Raw genomic sequence first — 12,265 nt, 5'->3', positions numbered from 1 at the left:
CTGGACCTCATCCCTCGTGTTCATGGTTTATTTCCTATGGCCAAATGCAAGCAATGCATTGCATTAGTTACTGTGGCTCTCAAAGATCCCTTAAAGCAGCAATGGAACTAAAAATGTTGCATGCTCTCCTAGACAATATTATCTGTACCCGGCAGCTCTACAAGCCTGTTAAGTGTACAAAATGCTCAGTGATATATCCTATGTGTCATTCTGTATAGGATGGCGTAAGAGCACAAAGCTTAAATGCTGTAAAACTAGAGAGATACCTGTGCTGAACAGGCCTCTTTAGCCCACCTTAAGACAAATTCACAATACTTAAGCCTTGGTTTTGAAAACCCAAGGTATTTTGTCATATTTCAGTTACCTGTCCTGAAACTTTGGTATTAGTATGGGTTGAAAGGCTGTGGAGTGTTTAAGGCACTTAAGTTATGCAGTTTTGATTTAAGTTGGAAGATTTTGAGAGCAGGAAGGCATGAAGCACTAGCATTAACAGACTGGAAAAACCTGCTTAAGCTTGGTCAAGTCTGAAAATTTTGAAAGCTCATAGTAATTTTGGTTAGCCCTCTAAATATTAGTCCTTTCCATTTTGCCTGTTGAGTGTTGCCTTTTTAATAAATGTTTTTTCCGATGATTGTGTATGAAGTAGTCTCACTTCATATGTCTGGATGCCACTTAAATCACGTATTTCTGCCATATAGTCTTCTTTTTTTTTTTTTTTTTTACAAGTAGCAATGACAAGCTGGTGAGCATTCTTTGTGTACAGGATACTTGTTAAGAGGGAAGTGGTTATTCATGCAAATGAAACTGCTGGGGGAAAAGCTCTTATGTCGTAATATGGTTTCTGTCCTGCATGTTACATGAAGAATTTTATTCAAGTTTTATTCAAATATTTATTTTTAAGGTGTAATACTCATGATATGAGTACTCAGGAATACTCAGTACAGATGTTGGCTGAATCCCTTGTTTTAACCAGGTTTTACTGTATTGTGTGCATACCACACGATGATTCTAGGGGTGGGAGTTTTATTTAAGGTTGCTGCTACTCTTCTGGCTTGTAAAAGGCAGTTTTGCCAAGTCTGACTTTGCAGGGGATGTGGAGTCAGAAGATGCAATGAGAAAGACTCTTGCTCATCCTGTGAATGTTTTGCCTGAATGTAGGACCAGGTGAGTGCACCAAAAAGGCTGCTGCTATCCCAGAAGGTAGGACAGTGTTGTTAGGGGCTCTGAGTGGTTGGACTATTCTCCCATGCCAGGATGTAGGTAGCCTTCTGAGGATTGTGTTGTGATAGTGTGTGTTTTTGGGCAGTGCCCTTGAAAGGTCATTAACTGTCTGCCAAAAAATTAAGATATTAAATGCACTGATATAAGCGATAATGTTCTGGGATCTAGAACTAGTTGAAGCGCATATGAATCTTCAGAAATTATTGCATTAAGCAGGGCTATCTGATTTTTTATTGGGTCTTATACTTGACTGCACTGAATCTCAATTGCTTTTTTAGTTTGTGGACTTTATAGTTCTTTCTAATTTTCTTTTTGAAGAACTAAACTTCTATATTTACCAACTTTATAATTTTGCAAAATATTCTTTAGCATCACTGATGAGTCAAGTGTGTCCAGTTCTGGTACTCAGTAACTCATTTTTTCCAGCCTCAAAATCTATCTATCCTTCTTTGCTACTCCCTTTCTGGGTGTTGGGTAATATTTAGAGTTAATGGGAGAACTTTGTTTTCATCTGTGGTTGATGCACTTAAATTTGCCCTTTGTATGGTTCTAACTCTTGGTGGAAGGCAAAATTTCACCTACCAGTTGTTTGACTATCACTATAATTTGTTTTTTCTTTCCCAGAAACATGATATTATCAAAGCTGTACTGATGTGATTTTTCCAAGTGTCCTATGCCTTGGATGTTTTGTTCGATGTAAGTAAAGGGAGAGAGTTCAAATAAAACTTACTGATACTCTTGATGCTGAACCCTCTTGATGATGGACTTCTTTTCTGTTAAGAGTTCAGCTTATTAACCTTGGTAAACACTGTGGTCCAGAGCAGATCGTTTCAAAAGCACCTGGAAGTCTGTGGAAAGTACAGGAAATGTGTTGGCAAAGGCAACCAAAAATGACCCAAATGCTCAGATTTTTATAATCCAGTAGTGGTTATGAAATATGACAACTTTAAATAAAATATGGTAAAGTTGGATAATGTTGTCCTATTTGATCAGAAAAGAACAGCTTATGTATTTTTTATCATGAGTGCCAAGATGTAGTTTTCATAACAATAGCACTGAACTATTTGGCCTGGTTAATTCAATTATAAAGCATTTCATTTTAGACTGATTCCTTTGTCTAGTCCTCTTAAAAGCAGGCTGTTAAGTACTGTGTGATAGACAAGCAAAGACCCTAGCCTTGAGAGGTAAGTCAGCCTGTGTGCCAGGTTGATCTTGCTGAATGAGATTACTGTACTAATGATGACAGGACTGTGCAAAGTGTTGTTTAAAACTGAGCAGGAGCAGAGGGTATATTTGAATGACATGTTCAAAGGAAACTGTAAAATCAAGTGTAGATCAGGTTCTCTAGAACATAAGCTAACAACTCTCTCCAAACTGTCCTTTGAATGGATAAAATTACTGAGAGCCTGTTTTTGTTTAGAAAATGTGAAACTTATCTGAGGAAGTTGAAAATTGCTGTCAGTTTAAAAACTGATAAAAAAAAATGATAAAAGCCTTCACACTTTGGGGAAAATACTAAATTCAATTACTAACAAATGTTATGATAGAGCTTTGCTCTTGCTCATAATTAATCACTACCTTTACTAAACTGAGACTAAAATGAGCATATCTTACATTAGCTGCTACAGATCTTGATGCTCTTAAGAGAGATCAAGGTGATCAGGCTCAAGCCTTTTGAAGTCAGAACTGGAGTTCTTTATCTGTATCATTCTTAATGTTATCATTCTTGCCACCCTGGCACAGGTGTGTGTAATAGGAACATAATTTAAAATCTGGAAACTGTCTATTCTTCCTCTGTCCTCTGAAGTTGGAAATGATTTACTTTAGCAATCTAAGTTGCTACTGTTTTTTTCCTCAACTCTTCAGGCATCCTTATTAAATATTTAGTATTGTGCTGTGCTTCTGAGGAACCCATTTGTATTTGAAGAGACTTGTACATTCCAGCATGTAGCAATGGTGTCTGTCAAGTGCCCTGATGCCCAATGAAACCTGTAATTAACTATATAGTATGTAGGGTAACTGAGCCGCATAGGAAGGGAATTCATAAAACTGAGAATCCTAAGTAGGAAGCCAAGTTACATGCCTGAGCTGGTAGGAAAGGTGTATAAAAACCACACCGGAACTTAGGAGTTTTAATACTAATTTCTAAAGATTCGCAATCATTAATTTGCATGTACAGTTAATGAGGAGGTAGAATCTCTGATTTACAAATATTCAACATTGGACTGGGAAAATAATTGTCTTTTAATATTCTGGGATTCTGACTTTATTCTTTCTGTCCCTTAAGTTGTCAGAACAAATTCTATGGCGTGGTTTTTCAAATGCATGGCTATACAATTTGTAGAATAAGTGCTAATGCTATTCCATATAATCTGTGAATTCAATATATTGCTAGGTTTCTTCATCTGGGGATGCTGTTGCCCTCTTTATTCTCAATATACTTGATTCTGGCATAAATTCAGATGTTGCCATTTGAATTATTCATCTGTCCTTCAGCATTTGACAGCCTGCAATCATAAAGCGTATGGAATAATGCCAGGGAGAGGGGAAAAATCTTTTCAAAAGGATTAGCATGTTTAATTCCTTTTAATATAGCAACTACTTGTTTTTCCCTTAAGCTTATTTTTGAACCAATTCAGAAATCAAAATTATTAATTCATTAAAAGTACACTTGAGAAGGGTTATGGTTGTTAACGAGAAACTAATTAGCAAATATCACTACTTTGAAGGAAACTTGAAATACCAAAGATGTTTACAGCTGTTTTCCCAAACAATAATACAGCAGTGATTTGTGTATTACATAAATGACTATAAAGACTAGTGAAGCTTTGATATTTTTGTGCAATATGCCCTATCCCACAAATGCTCAACATGTGGGACACTTTCTGAGTGTGATGCTTTTTTATTCATTACGTTGTAGAGTTTCTTGGTTATTTTTAAGGGCCTCTCTTTTTTGAGTTTCCTAGTTGGGTGCTAGCTTTCATTTTCTTTGGGAACTAACAATATTTAAGTAATTTTTTGTTCAGTTCTGTAGTTTGTGCAGAAGCTTAGAAACATGCCAGGAAGAATCCAAAATGATTTTGTGGAATGGTTTTGAAGACTGCGTATAGAAATATTGTTAGTATAGCTGGTTTCAAGCTTATAATTCCTTTTTTTATATATTGTTTTAATTAAAAGGTTTCAGGTAGTTCAAGATTCCAAGTATGTTATTGCAGTTGAGTGCAACTTATGCTTTCTAACTCTGTTAGAGTTAAAAGCTAAAACACGGCTGAAAACAGCTGGTAGCACTGACTGGTCTTAAGCAAATCCATAGGGTTCTGGCTGATATCTCAAATGTTTAGAAAAATGCCTGAGCTGCCTATGGTGGAATCATTCTTGTGCTGCTGCTAGGGATTCCTTAGAGGACAACTATTTCCAAGCTGGCTGTCACTCTGCAGAGTACTTATGGAAACTGAATTTGTATGACTAATTTTAGATGAGTTAAGGTATTGAGTGAAAGCATCTAGTTAACCTGGTGTCATGTATTTCAGCTCAATATAGCAGTTGTCATAAATTGCTGATGAATCCTAAATTTTGTTCTAGAGAGATGACATGCAGTGCCAGCTGACAAGTGCTTCATAGCATCAATGAGGTAAGCAGGTTTAAGCAAGTAAAACTGACTGAATCAGTTGTCTTAGAGGTCACCCAGCTCTTGTCAGCTTGAAGGTTGAAATGAAAAACTTCATGCTGGCCTGCAGTGTGTAGTCTAAACCTTTTCTCTTAAGAGTAGGTGATAATGACTAGATAGTGAGAGGGTCAGATTTTTTTGTAAGGATCAGGGAATTGTTACCTGACCACCCTTGTTTTGTGAGCCTGTTTTTAAGGTGCTTCATCTGGTCTAGACATCATATGGGTTGTATGGGAACAGCAAATTCATAGCTCGAAGTACTAGAGTTACTACCATGCCAGTGACCATCATCTGTGAAACCTGGCTTGGGTTTGCCTTTGTTCTTGGAACTGCTTCTATATAAATGCTGCATTTCTGAGGGTATGACGCTCATGAACTGCTCTAGCCAGGAATGTTATTTTGCCAAGCATAGTGATAAGATTCCTAGAAAAGATACCTGTGTGTTTAGGGGGATGTAGATTACTGCAAATAAACAAGAATTCGTAGTAGACCATCTAACACTGGTCAAAATTTTACTTGAGTTACCCAGGTCATCTGAAAATACTGCATGAAAGTGCAGAGCTTCAAGTTGTGCAGGCAAATTAATGCAGGAACATTATGTGGAAAAAAGAAAGGTGTTGAAAGGGCTTGACAGTAGAATGCCTCCTATATAGTCAACTTTTAGTCTTACAATGTTGCTAAATACTTCCTTATGCCTGTTAAATTACCTCAGCTCCTATTAATTTCTTTTCTCAATTTCTTTATGTCCTTTTGGGTATAAAGGATACATTTGTGTTACCTAGAATATCCAAATAGGATGGTGCTATCTGAAGCAAAAGAGATGCTCTATTTGTACAAGTCAACTCTTGAGTAAGAAAATATGGATTTTCATACACTTAAGTAAGAAAATATGGATTTTCATACACTTAACATTTGTATTTCTGTGTTGGTGTACATCTTAAAAATAATTTGGTATATAATAGTGTGAATAGTAATTTTACAAGCTTTCATGATAGCTTCTTGTGCCCATAAACATCTCAACATTAGAAGCTTGCTTTGTTTTTACTTTGAACATATCTATCAAAAATAAGATTAATCTTAAAAAAAAGCAGCTATGGTTGACTAGCTCCCATAACCTTAGTGTGGTTAGAGGGAAGCTACAGTGATGCATCACGAATGAGGAAGTTCTACAGCCTGCTGTGTGGGTACTGTGAGATTGTATGAAATATGAATTCAATAACCCAATTACATGGAATGGGATTAATCCATGGTCAGCAATTTCCAGCTGAGGAAAGGTTTTTTGATTGTAACTGATAAAACTTATTACTGAAAAATACATACACTTTTATGATGGATTTATACCTCTGTGGCTGTATTGCTAATCGTAATACTGGGAATCATGTTACCTCAAGTGTTTAGGAGATAGAGTGCTGTAATGGGAATGGCCCTGTTGCTTTACTAGTTTCTGTTGTTAACAGATCTTCTGAGAGATGTTTTTTATCAACAGGGTAAATTTGGCTACAGATCTCAGCCTGAGTGATGTTTTGTGAGTATTTTTTTTTAACTTCTACATTCCAGACTAGCAGGGTTGAATCTTTTCTATAGTGTTTCAGTCACTTCATCCTTGCTTTGCTAATACATATTTAAATTGAGGTCTTTCAAATAGTTTTGTGTATTTTTACAGTGCAGAGTGAAATGTTGTATTCTTTCACAATTGAGACTTACATGTAACTCAACAACCACAACTGGAGAAAAAGTTCCAAGTGCTGTGAGGCAGTGAGTTTTTTCCTCATGTTAAGTCAATCATTAACATATTTAACTGTAGTGACACTGTCAATTCCACTAGTTTAAATTGTACCTTTCACAGACAAAAGGTGAATGATTGTTCCATCTAAGGACAATGACTTTGCACAGATTAGAATGTGGAACAGTATGTATCCCATAGGTTGTTTTTTGCCATCATAAAGTCTTGTTCTGAAGCAATTAGCCCTTGCAAATTAGAAAATAAATTTAAGGGTTAAAAAGCTGGAAGAGATCCAACATAAAAAAGGAACCTTGTAATATTCCTTCTACAAACACTTTTCACTGTTCTCATCTGCAGAACATGATTGCTGTTGTGAAGCCTGGGTACTTGGGGAGTGCTTACCATTGTGTTTATAATCTAAATACTATTATGGGAAGTTAGCAGAAGTGTGTGTTTAGAGATGTTTAGGAGAATTGGATTCTGTCTGGAAAAAGATAAACTTCTTTCTAAATATGTTTTAGGATTGCGTCAGCTTTCAGTTATGCTAAGGCTTTTTATAGCTTGACTAGTGCAAATGATCTCATTCTCCTAACCTGATAATAAAGGAATCCCTTGATTAACTTGAATGGCAGCTGCTAATATGATATGGTGGTAAAAATTAACAGCAGTGCAAGAAGCTGCCTCACTGCCTTATCTTATAGAATGAATTAGATTAGAATGGTAATGTATTTTAAAAATACTGCTGGAGAGAGTCATAAAGCTCTGTGCATTTTAGAAAAATCCTGCATTTTCTTTTGTGTAACACTTCAATGAGGCAGGGCCAATATGTGAGATGGCCTGAAATGCCAAAAGCACTGACTTCTTTCTACAGACAATATGGAGCATAGCCATGGAAAGCCCCTCTAGATCTGACTTAGTTCTGTATGTGCTGTAAGCTTAGAGGGCCCATGAGCATAAGCACAGGAATACAATTTAAGGATCTTAATATGTTACTATTGCACGGAATTTTGGGTTGAGCTGCTAAAGGTACTATAGGAAGATATCGTAGCTGTGTATTTTAAGAGCTTTTTGAACCTTGAATCATCCTTGTTTGCATATCAAATCACTGCAAAAGAACCCCGCCTTAAGATCAGCAGGTACTTGGTCACTGTGTTCAGTCACTTCCAATAACTGGTAGAAGGGAACTGAAGTGCGTCTTCAACTATTCAGCACCAGACAATATTCACTTTCAGTCTGAGCTACAGGAGGAGGAGACTTCAATCACTTGAGATTAAATCTTTCCAAAGATAACTTCTCTTCATACAACTTTTTTATGTAATGCTCTAGCTATGCAGTTAAGGCTCCTACCTACCACTTACCCACATGCTAGTGCTAATTTTGGCATCTCCTGTAGGTGGAAACCCTAGCACCACTACAGGATGAGTTGTCTGTTCTCTTTGCTTTTAAACTTTTAGCAAGCTGCAGTATTTCTATAGATAATATAAAAATTAAGCTGGTGAGTCTCAAATGCGCATATCACTTTGTGGACTGTCAATGAATGCAAAGCAGTTGACAAAGTGTGAAATAGTAACTTTTCATCTAAAAAAGGAAGTCTACTCATTTGCTTGGGATGTGCCTATTGAGATTAAATAACTTGAACTGTGACATGGTTGATAACCAAAAAGCTAGGCTTCTGATTTCTGTTTTTAGTATTCTACACATCAAAGACAAAACTCTACAGTTGACTTGGTGTTTTTAGGGTACTAGTATGAACATGAGGTCTCATGTTTGAATATAGCATTTCTGCTGCCAGAGCTAGAAATATAATTTTAGAGTTACATTTTGACTGCAGGAGGCTTCCAAGAGGAAAAAGTAGGACAGTGTTGTCCATAAGGACACTGATTCTATTCATTAGTTTGAGCTGCTTATCAATTTAATCCCAAGCTAATAATGTATATAATTATTGCATGCTTAATACCTGTAGTACCTGGCAGCCTGTAACTTCTAGCTTAAGAGCAAGGCAAATGCTTTTTAGGATGGGGAGTGGTAAAGCAGAGCAAACTAAGGATATCCTTATCTGGCCTAGCTGGGTGCAGACTAGTATGTGAATGTTTGCAGCAGTACTTCAAGAACATTGGAAACTGAATACATCACAAACCTGCTGAGTATCATTGTATTCCAAAATACACTATAAATACTTTTGACCCTCTGGCTATCGATAAAGCCTGACTCTGCAATTGCAAACATCTTAGCATGTACAGATATGCTTTAGTTGTGTCAACTCTGACAATTTAATATCACCTTGAGATTTGATATCAGCATGAGTCATCTTCCCCCCTTTCATAATATTGATCCACCTTCTGTAATTTGGAATGTGCCTTGCTATTTCTCTCGTTGTCCTTAACTTCAGAAATCCTCCTTAATTTCCAGCTAAGCAAAATTTTATAAGCTTCCAGTATAAATGCTGACCAGAATGAAAATTTGCTTAAGGTGGTTATATTTTAAAAATAAGAGAATAATACTTGCAAGAAAAAAGAAACAATGAATGGAGATTGGAAGGAGTAGTGCTGGGAATCAGGAAGAGGAAACTAAGTGATTCAAAGCAGTAGATCAACAATAGACATTACTTGAAGGACTTGAGAGGGGAAAAAAAGACATATGTATAAAGTAGTATTTTAGAAAACAGTGTGGAATTGCAGCTTGTGTCCTTTGTAATTTGTTTATATTAGCTAAATGAAATCTGAATTGTCCTTGGTGCATGCTTGTGTTTTGGATGTGACAAGGTTCTAGAATATTAGTTTAGTTTCAAATAAAACACAGGCACATCAGGCACCTCTAACTGGTGATATACAAACGCTGAGCTGAGCGAGTGACCACAACTGAATTATTTGGTGCTAATGTCAGCATAGTTTCTTGGCCATTAGATGTTTTGGCAGGAACAGAGCAGATGCCACTCAGATGTCTTGACTATAGTTTTTCCTGTCTTTGAATTTCACATTGTGTAAGTTATGGGAAAGTAAAATTGTTTCTAAGCAAGGACTTGGAATCCAGAGTGATCTTATTTGTGAGACCAATTGAAGCCTAAGTTAATAAATTCACAATTAGTGTTCCTAAAACCTGGTTTGAGTGTTTCACTCTTAATGAAAAGGATTTTGATTTTTTTGTTCCTTCATCTATTCTGGTATACTTATTTGTATTTGTATGCCCAAACTATACTATTTGGATGATCCAAATTATACCCCTAAGTTAATTTCTAGTTGATTGGAAAGATAAGAAGCTGAAATTTAGAGAAAGGAGATTCTTCATTGACTCCTGGTTTGTTCTGTTTTTCAAGACCTTTCTATAATTCACCTGTCCTATAATAGAGTAGGATAGTATATAGCTGAATCATAGACAGCAAAGGCCTAATAAATACAGTGCAATTGTCTGAAGTATCTTTTGGCAAAGATTTTGTATCTGCCCAGAAGATGACCAATTCTTTAGAAAAACATAGATTTGCTTATGAATACAGTGCAAGAAGTTCAGTGTAGTAAGAGTAATCCGCATATTTGTGTTGAATATAAACCTTGATTTATTGGGCATGCATCAGACTTCACAAGCATTAAGTAAATATAAAGAATTGTTGCTGGAAAGGGAGTGTTTGAGGCAAGCAACTGGAGCTATTCACTAGCCTCCTGGCAAAATGAGCTAGCAGTGGAAGTCAAAAAAAAAAACCTCCTGTGTGGGCTAGGGAAGGACCAGATTGGTCCTGGAATAATGTCACTTGGGAGTTGTCTGGGGAAATGGGCAGGCCAATAGTGAAAGACTCATGTTCCCACTGAGCCATGTAGTCATTCCTGTTGACTTGTCTGTACTTGCCTCTACTTTGAGATTGATGCTACTGTTTTTGAATTGCTTTTCTGTTGTACTGAAAATGCAAAGCAGCTCAGATGAGTATCTTTCATTTTATTATTGGTCTTTATTTCTAAATTTCTTGAGCTGCATATTGATCATTTCTAGCTAGTTTTAAGAGGCTGAATACAGTGTAATACTGACTCAAAGACACTGATTTGAAAATGATGTCCTAAGGAAACTAGAAGTATAATCCAGATATATTCATATGGTGAATGTTCTCACATCTAGTAAAGCCTTTAGTGATCTCATGAAAAGGTAAAATAAACCAAAAGGTCCCTTCAGGTGAGCCCAGCTGCTGGGTTGTACACATAGTTGATTTTGCAATTTGAAAAATGCCAGAGGAACCATGTGCCTTTCAGGTTGTTGCAATCTTCCTCATCTCTCTCTTACCATGAAGCTTAGTCAAGCTCTTTTCATTTTTGCTACTAAAATGCTGCTGCTTTTGAGTTAGAGGGTAAGCTGTTTAAGAAGGATCAAGATTTTTATCTTGCTTGTTCCTTTCATCCTTCCCTGTGAAGAGAATGAGTTGTAAAAACTTTATCTGACTTTTACTGTGACGATCTAAAGTATATCCAGATTGTTAATTTCCTGTTTTTACAGATAAAATGGTATGGCTGTTCCAAGGTGGTAGTGCATGCTGTGCCCCTATCCTATAGTCACAGACAGAAAAAAACAACTAACCTTGTACACTTAGTACAGTGGAATTAAAAGTTATTTCACTGAATAAACACAAAGCTGTAGCATTCCATTAGCAAATGGAAATGATGTACTGCTCTGGCATGGCTTGCATATAGAAGAACTTGAAGGATTTTGAGGGATAGAAATGCTGGATAGTTCCCTGCTATGCCAACTCCTCTTCCTGAAATGAAGAATAACAGTGCTATCAGGTTTGGCTGTTGCAGTTGCTCAGTATGGACTACTAAATGTATGGATAAGTCAAAGCTGGAGCTTGATAGTGCTTGATAGCCTTCAAATAGGTGCAGAATTGCCATACATATCTAAAGTAACTGTTTATTCTCTAAATCAGAGTTCATTCTACATGATATTTCTCTACCTTGGCAACTGACCAGAAAAATGCAGGAAAAAGGTACTACTAAAATAATGCATCTGTACAAAATCAAAGTAGCATTCCATTTCATTTTATTTCTCATAATAAGGATTTTGTTAGAAATGGGTAGCTTCCTAAGTAGAAGGATATGGACATATATCTACTTCCATTCTTGTGTTATGAGATTAAAAATTTAAAGTCAATACTATCTGGAAGGGATTCACCTATCCCTGTAGCTGTTTATGGAAAGACAGTGAGTGGTTCTCAGAAGGGAATTCCCTTTTTGTTTAATGCATAGCAAACTTCACAAGTGACACACATAATAAACATTTTTCTTGAAGTACTAAGTAGCTTGGTAGCAAATGAGTTACCAAACTAAATATCAGGTCTTGGTTTGTTTATTCAGCAGTGATTATAATCCAGTATGCCAGTCTTAATGGTTATTGAGGTTTTGACAAGTAAATTGCCATTGTTTTCAGATAGTAGCGTTTTTAAAACAGTATAATCCACTCTTGCTTTTCCAGATGTTTTGACACTGCAGTCTCTTTAGCATCTGCAGGTAGCTTTTGCCTAAAACTGAGATTTATTATATCAAGCTTAAAATGTATGTTTTTAAAAATGAAATAGAGAATTTAAAACTGCATCCAAATTTTGTGATTTAGATGTCAATTTCAAAAGCGGACAAGATCATTCTACCAAATCATCTGTTAAATACCTAAACAGTAGTCTTCAT

This window comes from Tinamus guttatus, unplaced genomic scaffold (assembly GCF_059628265.1).
Source record: "Tinamus guttatus ecotype Peru unplaced genomic scaffold, ASM5962826v1 Tinamus_guttatus_pri_ptg000213l, whole genome shotgun sequence".
Taxonomy (NCBI): Eukaryota; Metazoa; Chordata; class Aves; order Tinamiformes; family Tinamidae; genus Tinamus; species Tinamus guttatus.
This window is presented reverse-complemented; position numbering follows the sequence as displayed.